The sequence below is a fragment of the Delphinapterus leucas genome, chromosome 17 (genome assembly GCF_059928025.1).
Source record: "Delphinapterus leucas isolate spDelLeu-1000000601 "Yukka" chromosome 17, BTC_Dleu_Yukka2, whole genome shotgun sequence".
Taxonomy (NCBI): Eukaryota; Metazoa; Chordata; class Mammalia; order Artiodactyla; family Monodontidae; genus Delphinapterus; species Delphinapterus leucas.
Genome location: NC_143145.1, coordinates 62,319,522 through 62,339,419, shown reverse-complemented (window position 1 = coordinate 62,339,419; position 19,898 = coordinate 62,319,522). Strand labels below are relative to the sequence as shown.

General features: G+C 39.9%; 1 protein-coding gene across 4 annotated transcripts in view; it reads right to left on the bottom strand.

The window, feature by feature from the left end:
* Positions 1-19,898, bottom strand: part of ZNF704 (zinc finger protein 704) — a 218,385-nt gene that overhangs the window by 121,934 nt on the left and 76,553 nt on the right. The gene's annotated exons all lie outside the window — the stretch shown is intronic.

Here is a 19,898-nt window from a genome sequence, read left to right as displayed (position 1 = left end):
TTTGAAAATTGCTAAGAATTTATCTCACTATGATTTCATGAATAATCCTGCCCTTCATTCTTGATTTATCATGTGAGAAATTCTTAGTTCTGCCAAGTCCTCTGCCTGTCTATTTCGGCCCACTGATCCCTATTTAACCTTGAGCCATTACTGTTTTAACTACTGCAGCAATACAGAACATAGCATGCAGTCACTGACTACTTGTTCAATGAATATAGAATCTGACAGGGCTAGGAGCCCTCATCACTAATGTTTAAGAATTTTCCCTAATATTCTCTCTCATGTGTGTTAGTCTCCACCCTCCCCAACATTTTATTTTGAACAATTTCAAATCTACAGAGAAGTTGAAAGAAGGCTACAATGAACACCTGTATACCCTTTATCTGGATTCAACAATTAATAACATTTTGTCACATTTTATTTTCTCTCTACATATTTGTATACAACAGTACATGTAAATATACTTTTTATTTTTCTGAACTCTTTGAAAGTAACCTGGAGACATCATGACACCTCATCTCTAAATATTTCAGTATACATCTCTTTATAACCACAATACATTATTATATTCAATATTATTATCCACTACACAGTCAATATTTAAATTCCCTCAATTCATCCACAGGTAACTTTATAGCTTAAAAAAAATCCGACCAAGAATCATCCATTACGTTTAGTTGATGTCATGTCTCTTTAATCTCTTTTAATACAGGTCCTCTGACCATCTTTCTTCTCTTTCTCTCTTTGCCTCACTCTTTTCCCCCTCCCTCCCTTCTCCTCTCCTCTTCTACCTTCTTCTCTCTCTCACTCTTTCTCTCCATCTCTCTCTCTCTCTCTCTCTTTAACTTTCATGACATGACATTTTTTAAAGGTCCAGGCCAGCTGTTTCACAGAATATTTTAAACTTTGGATTTCTCTGACAATTTCCTCACTTGAGTATTATTTTTAATAAATTTTGGAATTATTCTAAGCTCCAGTCTCATCTCTTCCTCTCTTCATGTGCAATTCTACCTTCAAAATCCTATTGGAATTTGGATCCTACTGTAATTATATAAATAAAATTTTGAAGTAGTCCAGAGAAAACTGCACTGACTCTTAACAACAAATTTATGAAGAATGGATATTTTTATATAATTTAAAAGTCTTCTTCTACATCTTCTTTTGTAACTCAAAATTTTTTAAAATTCTTCATATAGGTCCCATACTTAGTAGTATTATTTTGTAACATTAGTTACATTATTTGGCTATTGAGAATTTTTTAAAGTTATATTTTCTTACTAGTTATAAACTGGAGTCACCCTCTAACTAGAGGGCGACTGCTTTCTTCTTTTTATTTGTCTTATTTGCAGGTACTTTACTAAACTCTAGAATTACTTCTATTAATTTCTTATTATTTAAATTTTTCTAGGTATGCAATCAAAATATCTGTTTACAATAATAATAATTTTATCTCTTCTTTCTCATATACATATTATCTATGTGACCAAAATTTTCTAAAACAATATTAAATATGAATATGATAGTGATCGTTCTTCTCTCTTAAAGACACTGAGAAAAGATGCTTCTAAAAGAATTCCAAAAACATTTTGAACAAAAGCAGCCTTTCTGAAAGCCAGGAATTACAATTACTTAATAACCATACCAGTATTTTAATTTACAACTCTCCTTTGATGGAATAAATTCTTGTATTTTTTTGTTTAAATGTTTAATTTTGGATACACTTCATATGTCTATTTTAGCCACAATCCAGCACATCTTTTTTCAAAGAACTTTTAAAATAAAAGTAATGCATGCACTGAGAAAACAGGAAGTATTTCGTATTACTTTGTGTCTATAATCAGATGTACGTACTTATAGACAATGCCCAGGGTGTAAGTCAAGCTGCTGACAAAACAAGTGTTAGCAGCTGCCTGGCACACGGCCATCTCTACCCCCATCCCTGCTCTACCCCAGCCCTACCTCTCCTGTCAGCACTGCTGCCCCAGAATCCCACACAAGCCACAACACCTCTCTTCCTTACGTCACCATTTTTTCTACCTTAAAAAGATCATGTACAAGCCATGTTTTCCCTTCCAACAAACACAAAGCATCAACGTCATCACAAGAGGCTGTTACTCAGGGCATGAGGGCTTCACACAGGTTCTGCTTCCACGCTTTCCTACGTATCTCACAAAAATCACTCCTCAGCTCACTAAGACAAGTACTGAGAAGACTGCACTATAAGAAATGAAGTGAAATGAGATTTAATAAAGCTTCAGTTCTTTGAAGCTTTATGTCATTGAAAAAAACTAAGTTTCCTGTTGACTCTCACAAATCCCTCCCTACATTCTCACCCTACATATTCCTCTGGTTAAACCCGTTTTTCTTTCCTTACCAGCATCAAGAGTAGGAAAGTTCAGGACTTCCCTGGTGGTCCAGTGGTTAAGACTTTGTGCTCCCAATGCAGGGGACATGGGTTTGATCCCTGGTCGGGGAACTAAGATCCTGCATGCTGCACGGTAGAGCCAAAAAAAAAAAAAGTAGGAAAGTTCATCTTCTTAGCTCTTTGTGCTGTTTTGCTTTCTTTGAATAAGTGGTATTAAACTGGTCCAGCTTTGGGTATCAGAAGGGCTAGGGGACACCACATCATCACCTGCATGACACAGGCCTGGAGGGGAGGAAAATGGACATGGACGAGGGACAAAAGGAGAAGCTGGAGTTTTGGAAAGTCCATGGCAAAAGCAGCGGCTCTGGGGAAGGGGCAACATCACCAGTCAAGTACAAACAAGGGGCAGGGCAATGCAAAGGCCAATGGCAGCTCCAGGTAATGCAGTGGAGGGCAGTGGGGCATCCCTGGGAACGGAACATGTGTACAGCTCATTTCCTGAGGTCAGAGTGTTATATGCAGAGTATAGCAGTAACTAGAAAAATGCATCTAAGGTTGCCATAGAGGAATGAGTGATAGTCAGACAGTGTCTAGAGCTTGGACAGTGGGGATGGATGGCCTCAGTTGGAATCCTGGATCTGGTTTTGTTAGCTGTTTGATCTTAGCATCTTTCTTAACTTCTCTAGTGCTTTGGTTTCCCATATCCAGAAAATGGTGATAACAAATCTCATAGAGTTGTAGAGACTAAATGAATCAACATATGTAAAGTGTTTGGAACCATGCTTGGTGTAGAGTAAGTGCTACATGTGTATTAGTTATTATTTCTAAAATCAATATAATAATTATTCATTAGGCACAGAGTTTCCAGGTTGAATGAGAAACGCCATATACCAGACCTGGGCACAAACTGTGCAAACGAAGCTACTATTTTAGGGACATTGTCCCTAAAATCTCGACAGCTTTAGTTTTCAACCAACAGACTTTCCAAATCCCAGTACAAGGAGAGAGTTGGAGAGAAAGCTGAAAATTATCTACTTGTCTATTCTTCCCTGGTTTCTGAGGGGTGAGATTCCTGCCAAGTGGTAAGATCCTCCATGTGGATAGGTAGGGCGGGGAAAGACTGACAAATAGTATGTTTTTAAGGATACATTTTATTGCCAATGTATTACATTTTGGCTACATTGTTTTTTTTTTTATTATCCTTTGAAGTGACCTTAATAACTTTGCTTCCATGGGAAAAACATACACTGAATTCCATAATAAATGATTCATAAATAAGGACAATCCATTTGTTGGGGAATTTATGTATGTCTGAAAGAAGTTTAATAATATCTAAAAGGGCCTGCAATAGGATTGTTCAGTAAAATTCCAGAGAACTTTCAAAGAGCAAAATCCTGTGAAACCAGAAAGCCCAACACCAGAACCCAGTATCAGCTTAATCAGGTCCCTTCTTTATAAACTGCAGTCTCGTATTGGGGCAGATTGACCTTGGCAATCCAACTGTATTGCCAAGTTCTATAATCAGAGCAACTCCTCCAAAATGTGTTCAAAATTTGGTTCTAAGCCACAGCTCTGCCCACATTCCTTTACTACTTCCGACCATGACACCCAGAACTGATGTTGTGAAAAACACATTTTAAATCCTCTTTATAACCATGGTCATCCACTAGGCTAAAAGTCTTAAAGACCAGCCACCTTCTCAACTCATCCGGCCCCAGGGTTTGCCAGAGCTGGGCACCCCCTGCAGCCACCAGGAGTGTCCTCTACCTGGAACCCCCTTCCTACAGAAGAGCTTGTTAGATCATGAATCATGAAGCAAGTGCAGTATTCGAGGGCCATATTTAGTGGGATTTGCTACAAGGGCACTCTTCCTTATGAGTATCACTACAAGGCTGAAAAGAAATCTGTACATTACTAGTAACTGGCAGGTATCATAGGCCCACAGTTCCTTTCCTTTTCCCAGGCACTTGCTCCCATCAAAGAACTTCATAAAAATGAAAGTCTCTACCCTTTGGTTACTTCAGGCTATTTGTTGTTTGGCTACAAACTAGGCTGTATGATAGAAATCACTAAAAATTGAAAACCATATTTAACCACCAACTATCCATTTACTGAAAAGAAAGAGCATCAAAAAGAACATCATAACAGAATTTCAAGAATACTCATGTCCAGCAAAAGACAGAAAGTTGGTTTATCTATGTTGGTTCTTGCTAAAGACATGTCATACCTAGAGATGGGGTTCAAACAGAAGAACTCAGGTCACTGTTTCTGGTCTCAGGTTTGAATTTTATCAGTTAAACTCTATAAGCATTTATTCAGTACCTACTTAGAGAAGTCCTTGTATTAGCATCAGGAAATAGAGATAAGACAATAATGACAGCTAAATTTTGCATGCTTACTGTATTCCAGGTACTCTACAATGCATTTTCTCATTTAATCCTTACAATAATCCCAGGAAGGAGTTATTATTATTATCCCCATTTATGATGAAAAAACTATAGCAAGGAGACCTTAAAAAACCTGCCCAAGGATACATGGCGGTAAATGACTGGAGGTCTATCACACAGTCTGACTCAGAGCCCTAGCTCTTAACCACTGAGTAATACTGTCTCTCACAGTCCCTGACCTAAGGAGTTTAATCTAGAGGAAGTTTACATCTAAAGCCATGACAATGCAAGCACAGACATTATGACATAAGGTGGGATAAGGTAAATACTATAAAAGGTGCAGAAGGCTCTGAGATTCACATCCAGTGCGAAGGAGCAGTGACGCTCCCATGGGGAATCAGGACCTCAAATCGACTTTAAAAGATGCTTAGGTCTTAGGCGATGCAAGGGTGGTGATGATGATGGAAGAAGAGCCAGTCTCCCAGTCTTCTAGGAGGAAGGAACAGTGTGGGTGAGTTCAGGAAGAGGGCAGGAGCAGGGAGGGTGACAGCAAATAGCACAGTGTGGCTGGAAGTTAAGGGACACGTAGGGAAAAAGAGGGAGAAGGAAATGGAAAATACCGCTGGCAACATGACTGCAGAAAGCTCCTAATTCCAGGCTCAGAAACGTATCTGGAATTTTGCAAACAGTAGGACACCATTATATACTTTGAAGTCAGGAATTCCTGTTGACAGAATGGAATCATAATGGTACTGGAGAAGGCGGGATGGAATCTTCAAGACTTGGAAACTGAATGGTTGTTGGGGGGAGGGGGGGACAATGGCACCTGTACTGGGTTGAATGGTGGCGTCCCCACAAAATACATCCATGTCCTAATCCCTGACCTTATTTGGAAAAAAATGTCTTTGTAGATGCAATTAAGTTGGGGATCTTGAGATGAGATCATCTTGGATTATCTGTGTGGGCCGTATACCCAACAATAAGTGCCCTTATAAGAGCAAGGCAGGGGAAGATTTGAGACAGAGAGAAAAGATGTAGAGAAGAAGAGGAGGCAAGGTGGCCATGAAGGCAGAGATTGGAGTGATGAGGCCACAAGTCAAGGAATGCCAACAGCCACCGGACTCCGTTAGAGGCAAAGGATGGACTCTCCCCTGAGGCCCCCCAGAGGCAACACAGCTCTGCTGGATATTTGGAACTCTGGCCTCTAGAACTGTGAGAGAATATATTTCTGTAGTTTTCAGTCATCTGATTTGTGGTCATTTGTAGGGCGGCCCTAGGAAATGAATAAAAGCATTCCTACTATAAGATAGAAAAGTCTGGAAGAGAGCTGATTTTGAGAAGTGCTTAAAAACTGACCAATATGATTTACACAGTTTGTAGAAAAAAATATGGCCCATAGGATAAGACAGTAAGTTGGGCAGAAAAAGCAGGGCAGAATCTCTTCCTTCCCCATATCCTAGTTCATTATCATTACTTTTGCCTTAGTGTTCGTCTAGCTGTGCAATACATGAGCTTGCTTTAAAGGCGCATTCTTGGACCCCATATGTCCAGATTCTGATCCCTTTGGTCAGGGGTGGGCTCAGGAATACAGTTTCAAAAGCATCCCATGTGAGTCTGACGCAAATGATCCTTTAACATAGAAGTCAGCAAACTTTTTCTATGAAGGGCCAGATAGTAAATATTTTAGCATTTATGGGCCATAAAGTCTCTGTTGCAAGTACCTGAATCTGCTATTGTGGTTCAAAAGCAGCCACTGACAATATATAACAAATGAGAGGGGCTGCATTCCAATCGAATTTTATTATGCACACTGAAATTTGAATTTCATATAATGTTCATGTGTCATGAAATATTATTCTTTAATATTTTTTCCCCCTCAACCATTTAACAATCTACGAAAACCGGTGGTGAGCCAGATTTGGTCCACGGACCACAGTTTGCCAATCCCAGCTTTAACATGCCGTAGTTGACAAATTGCTGCTTTAAATGTTAGAGCTGAGATTTTTCTAGCCAGTGGCATGTCACGAAGCAGCAGGAGAGAGAGGAGAGGTGAACATCTGATGCACCAGGATCATCCCCAGCATGTTGGCAACCTATGCTAAAGCAGCAGCCGTGATGTGCAATCACACTGAGAAAGGGTGTCACTCGTGCGAACATGATCCTCCAGGCGTGCCATGGACTTCAAAATAGACTGAGGGCCATTGTGCTGGAGCAGTGATGGGCAAACCCAGCGTACAGGCTGGAGCCTACATGAGAAAGCTTGTTTTCCAATGGTTTCATTCCACCTTTCTCTCCCATTGAAGAATGTCTTGGAGAATGCAAGGGAGTAGGAGGGATGACAGAGATGGTCCCAAGTTCACTCTAATTTTTAAGTCCTTTATAAATTTCAATTTGTTAAATGCAATTAGCAACAAACGACTTTCAATATATTTCACAATGTCGAATTGTAACCTGCCACTAAAAATATTAGAGAATTGCTACTTTGTTAGAGAAGGCAGATTGCCTTCTCCCTTCCTGGGCAATCATCACTGCTGTCTCCTCTCTGTTCCTCTGGCTTTGAGTTAGCCCGGCTGCATAGATTTCTTTGCAAACTTCCTCTATATGGGTTGTAGACAGAATCAAGTAAACATAACAGAAATCCATGACCGAACGAAGATTCAGTAAGATCTCAACAGGCTGAAACTCCCGGCTCAAAATAATAAGATGAAATTTAACTAGGACAAATGTAATTGTCTGCATTTACATTTAAAGAGATTTGATTATAAAAGCACAAGTTGGAGGAGAGACTTTATGAGCAGCTGTGTGATGCACCAGTTCACAGGATAAAGGCCTCAGGGATGTTTTTAACTACAGTCTCAACAAGAGCTAGTGAGATGGGGCTGCTCAAGTACTTAATATAATTTTTGGCTGCATTAATGCAATTACAATGTCCAGATGAATACAAGGGTCCACTGTACGCTGAAGTAATCAGATGACATGTAGAGTCCTTTGGCAATGCTGGGCATTAGGTTTTAAAAGGAACATTAAAATAAAATAGTAGGAAAGGTATTTAGTAATGGGAGTGTAAACAAAGGAGGAAGAATAGGGTAAGAGAGAAACTGAAAAATATATTTCATTGAGAATATTTGAAGGGGTTGGAGTTGTCAGCAGTGCTTTTGAGGAAGCACTTGGAAATATTTGGAAACAAAAGAAACATCACATTTTGAAAGTTAAACTACACAATCAAAGCATAATGGGTCAAAGCCATAAATGCATAAAGTCTATACATTTGGCTCCTGGAAAGCAGACCTGAAGGTACAAGGTAGAACATAACGTGTGCTCCAGCAGAGGTGTGGCTGTCTACCAGGAGGCAGCAGCAAAAGTGAGCCACAGAAGCAGACACTCGTCTTGCCCATCCTGCACTGCACAGGGAGAGAAGGCCTGTCCATCAGAGAACTATGAGAACATTCTATTATTGGGGTTTGAAGTCATTTCACAATTTAAATCATACAACGTAAGTCTCTTCTTGTCCTTATTCCATGTTCTAGCAACCTGGTTAAGCCGGGGATGATATGACCTTGATTCAGCTTGCCTACCAGGAGAGAATGTAATACATTGCTTATTTGAAAAATGAATAAACTTTATTTTTTAGAATGGTTTTAGGCTCACAGCAAAACCAAGTGGAAAGCACAGAAAGTTCCCATATACCCTCCACCCCACATCCTACCACATGGACAACCTCACCCACTATTGGCATCCCCTGTTACAGTGGTACATTTGTTACAATCGATGAACCTACACTGACACATCATTATCACCCAAAGTCCACAATTTATATTAAGGTTCACACTTGGTGTTGTACATTCCTTATGGGTTTTCACAACTGCATGATGACCCGTATGCACCCTTGTAGTATCATACAGTACAGATTTGTTCTAAAAATCCTCCGTGCTTTGCTTATTCATCCTTCCCTTACTCTTGGAGACCACTGATCTTCTTACTGTCTCCACAGTTTTGCCTTTTCCAGAATGTCCTATAGTCAGAATCACATAGTATGTGTGATTCCTTTCAGAATGGCTTCTTTCACTTAGTAACATGCATTTCAGGTTCCTCCATGTCTTGTCATGGCTTGAGAGCTCATTTCTTTTTAGTGCTGAATAATATTCCATTGTCTGGATGAATCCCAATTTATCCATTCACCTACTGAACGACATCTTGGTTGCTTCCAAGTTTTGGAAATTATGAATAAAGCTGCTATAAACATCTGTGTGCATGTTTTGGGGTGAACACAAGTTTTTAACTTCTTTGGGTAAATACCAAGGAGTGTGTTTGCTGCATCATATGGTAAGAGTATGTTTAGTTCTGTAAGAAACTGCTAAACTGTCTTTGAAGTGGCTGTATCAGTTTGCATTCCCAGCAATGAACGAGAGTTCCTGTTGCTCCACACCCCGCCAGCATTTGGTGTCGCCAGTGTCCCAGATTTTGGCCATTCTAATAGATGTGTAGTGGTATCTTATTGTTGTTTTAATTTGCAATTTCCCAATGATGTATGACGTTGAATATCTTTTCATATGCTTATTTTCCATCTATATATCTTCTTTAGTGAGGGGTCAGCTAAGGTCTTTTGTCCATTTTTAAATCGGGTTGTTTGTTTTCTTACTATTGAGTTTTAAGGGTTCTTTGTATATTTTGGATAAAAGCCCTTTATCAGATGTGCCTTTTGCAAATATTTTCTCCCAGTCTGTGGCTTGTCTTCTCATTCTCTTGTCACTGTCTTTCACAGAGCAGAAGTTTTCAGTTTTAATGAGGTTCCAGCTTATCAATGATCTCTTTCACATACTATGCCTTTGATGTTGTATCTAAAAAGGCTTCACCATACCTAAGATCTTCCAGGTTTTCTCCTAGGAATCTTTTAATATTTTTTTAAGTAAACTTTACCTTTTAGAACAATTTGAGATTTACAGAAAAACTGAAAAGATAGTACAGAGCTCCTCTAAACCCCCTCATCCAGTTTCCCCTATTACTAACTACTTACATTAGTAAGATACTTTTGAAACAATTCATAAACTAGTATCGATACATTATTATTTACTGAAGTCCATAATTCTTATTCAGATTTCCTTAGTTTGTCTAATGTCCTTTCTCTTTTCTGGATCCTATCCAGGATACCAACACTAAATACAGTCTCATCTCCTTAGGCTCCCCTTGGCTGTGATAGTTTCTCAGACTTTCCTTGTTCTTGGTGACCTTGCAGTTTTGAGGCATACAGGTCAAGTACGTTATAGAATGTCCTCACTTGGGATCTGTATGATGTTTTTTGCATGATTATACTGGGGTTATTGGTTTGGGGGAAGAAGACCACAGAAGTATAAAATGCCGTTTTCGTCACATCATATCAAGTGTACAATATGCATAACATGACTTATCACTGTTGATGATGACCTTGATAAGCTGGCTGAACTGTATTTGTTAGTCTTCTCCACCAATTACCTCTTTTTCCTCCTTTCTATACTGTACTGTTTACAAGGAAGTCACCTTCTAAGCAGTTTATACGGAAGGAATGTTAGAGTATATTATGCTCTATGTCCTCGAGGTGGGAGTAGTTACACAAATTCTTTGGAATTCTTCTGCCAAGAGATTTGTTTAATTTCTCCCCTGTAATTTATTTATCAAATTATTTCTATATATATATAGGCTCATGGATATTTATCCAATACTTTGGGTTATCATCCGACTCTGCTTTATTTTGTTGTTTAAATTGTTTCCGCTTTGTTTTTTTCTTTCTTTTTTTTTTTTTTTTTTGCAGTACGCAGGCCTCTCACTGTTGTGGCCTCTCCTGTTGCGGAGCACAGGCTCCGGACGCGCAGGCTCAGCGGCCAAGGCTCACGGGCCCAGCCGCTCCGCAGCACGTGGGATCTTCCCGGACCGGGGCACGAACCCGTGTGGACTCTCAACCACTGCGCCACCAGGGAAGCCCCGCTTTGGACGTTGGAAGTGCGTTCTGTTGCATCTGGGCTCTTCAACGTGTACCTAGCAATGTGGTTTTTTGTTTGTTTCCTTTTTACTTCTTACCTTCTTGCATGATGAGAGGCTCCAGGCTCATCTGGTATATTTCTTGCCTCAGTCCTAGCATTGGTCATTTTTCCAATCGTCTGTTCCTTTTAGGAGAGAACAGTATTGAAAACCAAGATCCGAGTGCGGGGTGTGCTTGCTGCTGCAGGAGTGTTGTTGCCTCTCGGCCATCTCAGCTGACAGAAGAAGGAAATATATGTGTGTCTACTCACTCATGTATACAGACATATCTATAAATGTGGCATCTGCATTTAAACCGCCTTCTCTTGTGAGCTGCCTAGGTGCTGTGTCCCATGCAATTACCCGGTCAACTCTAAAGAGATTCAGCTTCTGTGTCTGCCTGAAGCCTACTGGCCTTTACTTGAAAAAATGCCCTGCTACACACTACTCCTCCCTTGCTTCAAACACCCATGGGGATTTTCAGTCTGGAGAAGAAAATATTTAGAAAGATATAATAGTTGCATTCAAATATCTGAATAAGTGTTGCATAAAAGAGAGATCATTTGGGGGTAGCTCCATAGGACAGAACCAGAACCAACCATTAAGCTTTTTATGGAAGACAATTTGAAGTTAACATTAAGAAAAAATATGTACAAATCAGAACGTTATTTTAAAAAGGAATGAGCTTGAAAGTCATAAACTCTGTATAAATAGATGTGCTCAGAGGCTGGATCACCATTAGCTTGTCCTGGATGTTATGGTGGAGATTCTTGTACTGGGCATAAACTGGACTCACTGAGAGCCATGAGTCTTAAAATAAGAGCTGCTTTTATAAAAATGGTGTTAAATTCTAAGACTAAAATCTAATCCCCAAAGATTGAGATTTATTATCAAGAAATGAATAAATAAAACTCCTGATTATTATTATACAAACCCCCCCCCCATATTTTAGTAAGTCTCCTTTAGTTGTTAAATATGGAAGTAAAATATGCTAAAGAACAGAAGAGGCTTGTTTTTATTGAACAAGTGTGACTGAAGTAGAGGTGGATAGTATGTACTTTAATTGCTAAGATTACAGCAAATATTTGAACCATTGCAATAACCTCACGCAGAGAAAAGATTTCAAGCGTTATTTTACATCTGCTGTATGCTGTGTGCTAGTTCATCTGATGAGAAGCTTCTGGGAGAGCATCCAAGGAAATCAGGTAATTCTGAACACCTTTTCCAGAAATGCTGCCAGGTTTTTTTTTCTCTTTACCTCTCCTTCTCCTCAAAAATTATGCACATGGGAGCACGTGTAGGTGCAGGCACACACATACACTTTCACTCTCCTTAAGTAAGTGATAAAGATCTAATCATGTCACCAACACATCACTAGCAATCCAGATGTTCCAATTCAGGAAAAGAATAACACAAACCCTACAACAGGAGATGAAAGATCTTCCTAAGGTAAGCTTTCAATAAACACGGACATGGCATCATGTAGAGGGTAACTGTATTTACACAGGTACCTATGTTCTTATGAACTATGCAGGATGAAGTCGTCAGGAATTTAAATGAAAAAAGAAAAAAAAGTACTTCAACTGAGTCAGTGAGAATGGCTGACTCATCTAATTTTCCTTCTTTTTAAATTTTTTTAACAGCAAGGCAAATTTTTATTGCCGCGTGTTCATCCCTTCCCAGTATATTTTGTGGTGACAAACTCAGTTCCACTCTCCATCTTTCCAATTTCTGGGGTCCAAGGGCCATAATGGAGCTTGCGACTGAAAATGGCCCATGGGTACCACCAGTATGTTGTAAAGAGAGAAGAAAAAAAAATATAAAGAAATTTATTTCTTTAAAAAATGATCTTTTATAAAATCTTAACTACAATATATTTCCATCTAAAAATGCCCACTCTGTTGAAAGGAGAGAAACAGTTTCTTTGCCGTATTGTAGCCATAATGATTCAGCAGGTTCCTATTTTCCCATATTAGCAGGGATTTCAAGAATATTTGCAAATCTCAAAATCAAAACACCAGGCACTATGAATTTATGATACATTTTATTTTTATTAATAAAATTCCATGCATGACGATAATCAGAATTATGTACAAATGCAGTTGACATGATTTTTAAAAAGCGTTCGTTGGAACGATTAAAGTATTTGGATACTTTTATAAACATAGAAAAAAGGAAAACCAATAGAGTAAAACGCTACTCAGTTGAACCCAACTCATTTATAATTTATAAAAATCTAGCAAATGCCAGCCTTGAGTTAATAACTCTTCTAAGATGATAAAGTTCATAACTTTTAGCAACAAATTATGATAGAAAAATTAAAATAATCAATGAAATCGAAGAAAGACACTGCCAGCTACCAATTCTATAATCAGTCTGCCCTTCTTTCTTACTACCAGGATGTTTGGCTTATTTGAGATGGCAATGTTTTCAGCTAAAAAAATTACATTTCCCAGGCTGTGGAAGTGGCCAAGTGACGATTCTGTCCAATGAGATGTAATTGGAAGGCACAGGGTAGCCTTCAGGGAAGGGAAATTCAGGGAAAGTTGTTTAAAAGAGCAAGCTCAACTTTTCACCTTTTGCTCTCTGCCTTTCCTCTTGTCTCTGCCTGGAAAAAAGTTCAGTGTCGGAAACTACAGAAAGGATCTTGAGTCTAGGAGGATGATAGCCACCTATGAAGGAAGGTGGAGAGTGACGTCAAGAAGCAAGGGTCTCCTATGACATCCTGAGCTATTGTATAAACCATGTAGTGGTTCTTTAAGATGTCTTATTACATGAAAGGGGGAAAAAACTAATTTGTTTAAGCCACTCTTAGTGAGATTTCTACTGCACGTTGCCAAACCAATTTTAACTATAAAGCTAATGCCGAGCACCCTCAAGTAATTTAAAAATACCCACTTGAAAACAGCTAATAGACTAACCACTACCCAACTGTTCTCACAGCAGATCTCCTGAGGACCTCTACTCTGAAATACTGCTGGCTGAGTTTGAATAAATATGTGCTCCTGTAAGTAATGTACTGTTTCCATTAAGAATATTTTAAAATTAAAATTGTCATTGTTTGAGGGATGATGTGTGCCAAAGCATTACACAGTGAAATGCTGTGTATTTCAAGTAAAATGAAATACTGTTATGTGTGCAGTAATTAGTTTCAGTTATTGAGCTTTTCCTATACAATGACACGATGCTAAACCCAAGAGAAAACATCAGTAAACATACTCCAAAAACACTCATTAGGGAGAAACCAGAATGAGTCTGTGAAAGAAAATGCTGTGTTTCACAGCATTTTTGATGAGTGTTTTAAAGTGAAGAGATAATTAAAAACTGGCCTAACTTTGTGGGGAGTTACACTGTGTGTCTATCAACACGTGCTTCTGAGAGGGTCTCAGCGAAACTGCGTCAGGCTCTTGGTGGGACAGGAACTAGCTATTTATTATCACGTCTAATTTTAGTTATCATACTTAGATTGGCGTATCAACAAAGATAGAATATACTGTAAATTTAGATGAAGTACTGTAACGGGCTAAATTAAATTGATTGTTAAAGATGGCAAACACCAAGAACACTACAAAGATCGTATATAATAACCAAAACCAAGCCCTGGGCTTCAGGTTCAACAATTAATGCTGGACGAATAAAATGAAGTGTCCTCCAAGCTTCTGCCGTTCTCCCAAGGTTGTGCTTCTGTTTGATGGGGATAAAGATTATTAGACTCAACAAACGTGGTTGAGAAGAAATACTCAGAGGAAGGGTAGATATTCACAAATGTGTTATCTGTATGTTAAAATCAACATGTCGATCAACAGATATTTACTGACAAGTAGGCACTTCAGCATCTGGTCGGAGAATAAAGGTAAACGAGGTGGGGAAAAAAATCAGTGTGGGGCTGCGTGGAGCTGCGTATAAATACCATAGCACTGCCAGCATGTTGTATCAGCTGGAAGCTGCTGTTCTCATTCCTGAGCATGCATCAGCATCACCTGGGGGGGGATGTAGACCAAAAACAAAGATGCCTGCATCCCACACAAGAGTTCAGGTTTCAACTGTTCCAGGACCCAGTCCAGGTAAAATATTATTTAAAAAAACACCTCAGGTGATTCTGATGTCAGTTAGGGTTGAGATTCCCTGGGCTGGAGTGTTAGGGGATGGGCCTTGAGCTGGGCCTTGGGGATGGGCAGCACAATAGATCAGTGGGGAGAAGGAAGATGAGTATTCTAGAAGGGGAAATAGAAAAGGGATGGAGGAAGGAATGACCAAGGGCAAAAAACAGCGATGAACAGTGGAGAGAGTGTATTAGAAAGTTCTGGGAAATAAAAAATACATATGATACATACATATGTAAGATGGGACCAGTTCATAGACATTTTTAAAAACAGTGGTAAGGGGCCTCCCTGGTGGCGCAGTGGTTGGGAGTCCGCCTGCCGATGTGGGGGACGCGGGTTCATGCCCCGGTCCGGGAAGATCCCACATGCCGCGGAGCGGCTGGGCCCGTGAGCCATGGCCGCTGAGCCTGCGCGTCCGGAGCCTGTGCTCCACGACGGCAGAGGCCACAACAGTGAGAGGCCCGCGTACCGCAAAAAAAACCCAAAAAAACAAAAAAAACACAGTGGTAGGAAATGGAAAATTCTGGGCAAGGAAGTGACCAGGTGACAACAATAGTAGGGCAAGGAGCATAATGGATTAGGGCCAGTGCAGACATACAGTAGCAGGAAGAGCAGCGTCCCAGGTGGAATGACTTGAGCGGGGGCAAACTAGGCAGAGTGGGTAACCTGGAGAAAAGAACCTTTGGGGGCACGGAACCAAGATCACTGGAGGATGCTGGGGACACCAAAGGAAAAGGGGGAGGAACAAAATGAAAAGAGCCATTGAAGGAGCTGCAGACAACTAAGAAAGAGGGAACCAAAAATCCAGGTTGAGAGAACCCTGTGAAAAGGGAAAAAGAAACTGTACATTGCAAGGACCCTGTCTCAGCGGGGAGGGAGGGTGAATGAAGGAACAGAGCGCACACAGTATTTAAAGATGCTGTATGAGGTTGAGGGTGGGAAGGGAAAAGTGGGCACTCCAGCAAAGAATTACAGGTTGGAGTGGAGCTGGTTTGGTAAATGCATGAGATCTTACAGCTCATGGAGAGTGAAAAACGATTGCTCTGCCCAATATATACAGGTGAAATGGAATTAAGATGTTATCAGAGGTGAAGGCTACCCCGGGGCAGGAAATGATAGGGCGCTTGGTGGCTCACCCATGGGCGTTCTTAGTGGGGAGGTGACCACTAAACCTCAGCCACAGGAGCCCATTACTGTCTTATTAGCAGACTGATTCACAGGCCTACATAGCTCACTGAACTCCGCTACCCCAAGAGGGACTCCTACCTAAACCTCAAAACACTTCCTTACTCTTTGCAGGGAGAATCTGCTGAGGCTCCCCCCACCTCCACCCCGCTGCTGTCTTCTGTGTGCAGTTACCTGGGCTGGAAGAATGGTGGCAGCCCTGTCAGCAAGGAAGCAGGGGACAGGCCAGGAAGGGAAGCAGGTTTCATGGGGAGGAAGGACCAAGGAAGTGATGCACTTAGTTGGAGAGGTTAAGTCTAAGGTATGTCCAGAACATCCAGGCAGGCACAGCTGTAGGTGGTCGGAATAATAGGAGCAGAGCCCAGGAGAAGGGCCAGGCTGGACTTGTGCTTGGGAATCTGCTCTCAGTGGGGGCTCCCTGTCCCATGAGTGCGTGAGCTTTCTACAGGCACAGCACATTGTCGGCCCTCAAATATCTGCTGAATGACTGGAGCAGATGAGCCTCGGGGCACCTCTAATGGGGGCGGGGGGGGCGGGGGAGTAGAAAGAAGAGTTAAAGAAAAGAGACAGAAAGGAGAGGGTCAGTGGGTGGGACTACTGGAAAGTTCAACACCATGAAAGTCAAGGGGAGTAATTCTGGGTAGTCCCATTTTCACTTATTAGATTGATAAAGATTGTCACTAGGGAGAACCGCTCAGGTTTTTGGGGAGTGCAATTGCTGCTGGGGATGTGAGCCTGAACAGCATTTACAAAGCCATCTGGCAACAGACATCAAAACCTTCCCAACGTATGCACAGCTTTTACTCAGGAATACTTTTTCTTGAGTTTATCATTTGGAAGTATGAAAGAACATGCACAAGACTTAGCTACAGAATAGTTAACGTGGCTGGGATGCTCTAAGATGAATCCCAATGATCTCTGCCTCCTGGTATTCACACCCTTGTAAAATACCTTTCTTTCCCTTGAGTGCAAGGCTGCACTAGTGACTTGCTTCTAACAAAGAGAATGCGGCAAAGGGGATGGGATGTCGCTTCTTTGATTAGGCTACGTAAGATTGTGACTTCTGTCTTGCTCTCACTCTCCCCAGCACAGTAAGTGCATGCTATCATTTTAACACGTCCAGGGTAAAGAAGGATTCCTCTTGCTGGCTTTGCTAAAGCAAAGTGGCATGCTGGGAAGACCCATACGGCAAGGAACTGAGAACCACCTCCAGCCCGCAGCCAGCTAGGAACTGAGGTTTTCAGTCCAGCAGCCTTTGAGGAAGTGAACTGTGCAACAATCACATGAGCTTAGAAGTGCATGTGTCCTTGGTTGAGCCTTCAGATAAGACTCAGTTCTAATAACACCTTAATTGCAGACTTGTAAGACATCCTGAAGCAGAGGGCTCAGCTAAGCCACGCCCAGATTCTTGACCCACAGAAACTGTGGGTTCTCTTAAACCAATAGGTTTTAGAGTAATGTTTTATGCAGCAATAGATAACTGAGTTAACTACAGTGCTATTTGTAATAAGAAATAAATGGAAACAAACCAAAATGACCAGGTATTGGTTGAATAAAAAAGTATACAAATATGATATAATTCACCTATTAAAATTATGCTATAGATGAATATAAATACTTACGAAATATGTCTGCAGTGTATTCATTATATTTTTTAAAAGTTCAAAATATTCTGTGCCACAAAACCATTATTTGGAATAAATATGTTTTATATATGTGCAAATATAAAGGAGTGAGTAGAATTATACATAGAAAGGTGTTAATAGTAGTTATCATCAAATCATTGCATTAAGCGTGTTTTGGGTTTTTTGGTTGTCTTTCTTCTGCTTATCTATACTCACAAATTGTTTAAAATGACTGTGCACTGCATGATAATAAAAAGCACAATTAAATGTATGAGTAAGAGGAAAAGAACAATAAATGCGGATCATCAAAAACACAGAATACCATGATAAATTAAGGAGGTTTCGTTCATTCTTTTTATCGAATGCCTTCTATGTGCCACGGTGAAAACTGAGAAGAGTTATTTGATTTGATTTGGCCGGAAAGAAACAACTGGTTAACTAAGACAATGTGGCATCATCTCTTAATCAGTGGAAGAAGGGTAAGTGACTAGTTACTACTGGCTGGATGTACTTGATGGTATATAATATAAACAAAGAAATAGAAGAATTTCAAAGAATGTTACAGAGACATCATAATTGCTACAAATGGATAGGATTACATGGACAACATCTAAAATTGATACATGGTATAAATAATAAGAACATTGACATCAATTGGACAAAACAGAGGTAACAAAGTTACAAAAATGAGAGGAACTAGTCAGTGCAAATACAAATAGACAAGATGTGTACACAGAGGAAGAGGAATGTGTTGCTGCTAAGGAAATCTTAATACTGTTTTGATCTTTTTTTTTTGTGGGGGGGTGCCTGGCTGATCTCTTTCTTCAGAATACAGGTAATTTTAGGGCAGAAACTTGAGTTTATTCCATTGTATTGGCCTTATTAAAAAATATATCCATACAGTAATCATTCAAAGTTTGATTCTAATGATAATTATGTAAGAAAAATATTAGATCAAGTTAACTATCAAAGAAAACTGTTGTTCATTTTGTAGCTCAACATTTCAAAAATTTTTCTAGGAAACAGCCCACAAAAAAGACAACCACCCAATATAAAAATACTCTTCAGGGGCTTCCCTGGTGGCGCACTGGTTGAGAATCTGCCTGCCAATGCAAGGGACATAGGTTCGAGCCCTGGTCTGGGAAGATCCAACATGCCGCGGAGCAACTGGGCCCGTGAGCCACAACTACTGAGCCTGCGCGTCTGGAGCCTGTGCTCCGCAACAAGAGAGGCTGCGATAGTGAGAGGCCCGCGCACCGCGATGAAGAGTGGCCCCCGCTCGCCGCAACTAGAGAAAGCCCTCGCACAGAAACGAAGACCCAACACAGCCAAATAAATAAATAAATAAAATAAATTTATATATAAAAAAAAAACTCTTCAGGAGACAAATCAACTCTTTGGGGCAGCAAGATATCACACTGAAAAAAACTAAAAAGTTATTTTTTTTTTGCATTAAAAAAATTGAAGTACAGTTGATTTACAATGTTTCAGGTGTACAGCAAACTATGTACAGTTATACATATGTATATATACATATATGTGTGTGTGTATATATATATTATTTTTCAAATTCTTTTCCATTATAGGTTATTACAAGATACTGAATATAGATCCCTGTGCTATACAGTAAGTCCTGTTGTTTATCTATTTTATATATAGTAGTGTGTATCTATCTGTTAATCCCAAACTCCTAATTTATCCCTCCCCCTTCTCTCCCCTTTGTCTTCTGTCTGTGAGTCTATTTCCCTTTTGTAAATAAGTTCATTTGTATCATTTTTTTAGATTCCACATATAAGTAATATCATATGATATCTGTCTTTGTCTGACTTACTTCACTTGTAGGATAATCTCTAGGTCCACACATGTTGCTGCAAATGGCATTATTTCATTCTTTTTTATGGCTGAGTATAAAAAGTAATTTTAATTTCCCAACCTGTCTCCCTTATTCTCGGGGAGAAACCTATGAACCTGAAACAACAGCTCCTAGACCAAGGAACTCAAACACTAAAACTACCAAGGTCTTTGCAAACAAATGCAGAGTTAATTACAGATTCTGCTTCTGTTTAGACACACACAAAACTGTGTCTGGGTAAAAACCAACAAGTGGATGTGAATAAGTTTTGAATAAGTGAACCACTGATGGTAAATATGTAAAATGATGAAACTGTAACTAAGGCTTAGGGTTGGAGGGAAATTTTTAGGATTATTTTCCCTGCCTGGTTTCTATGGCCCAATGAGTAGA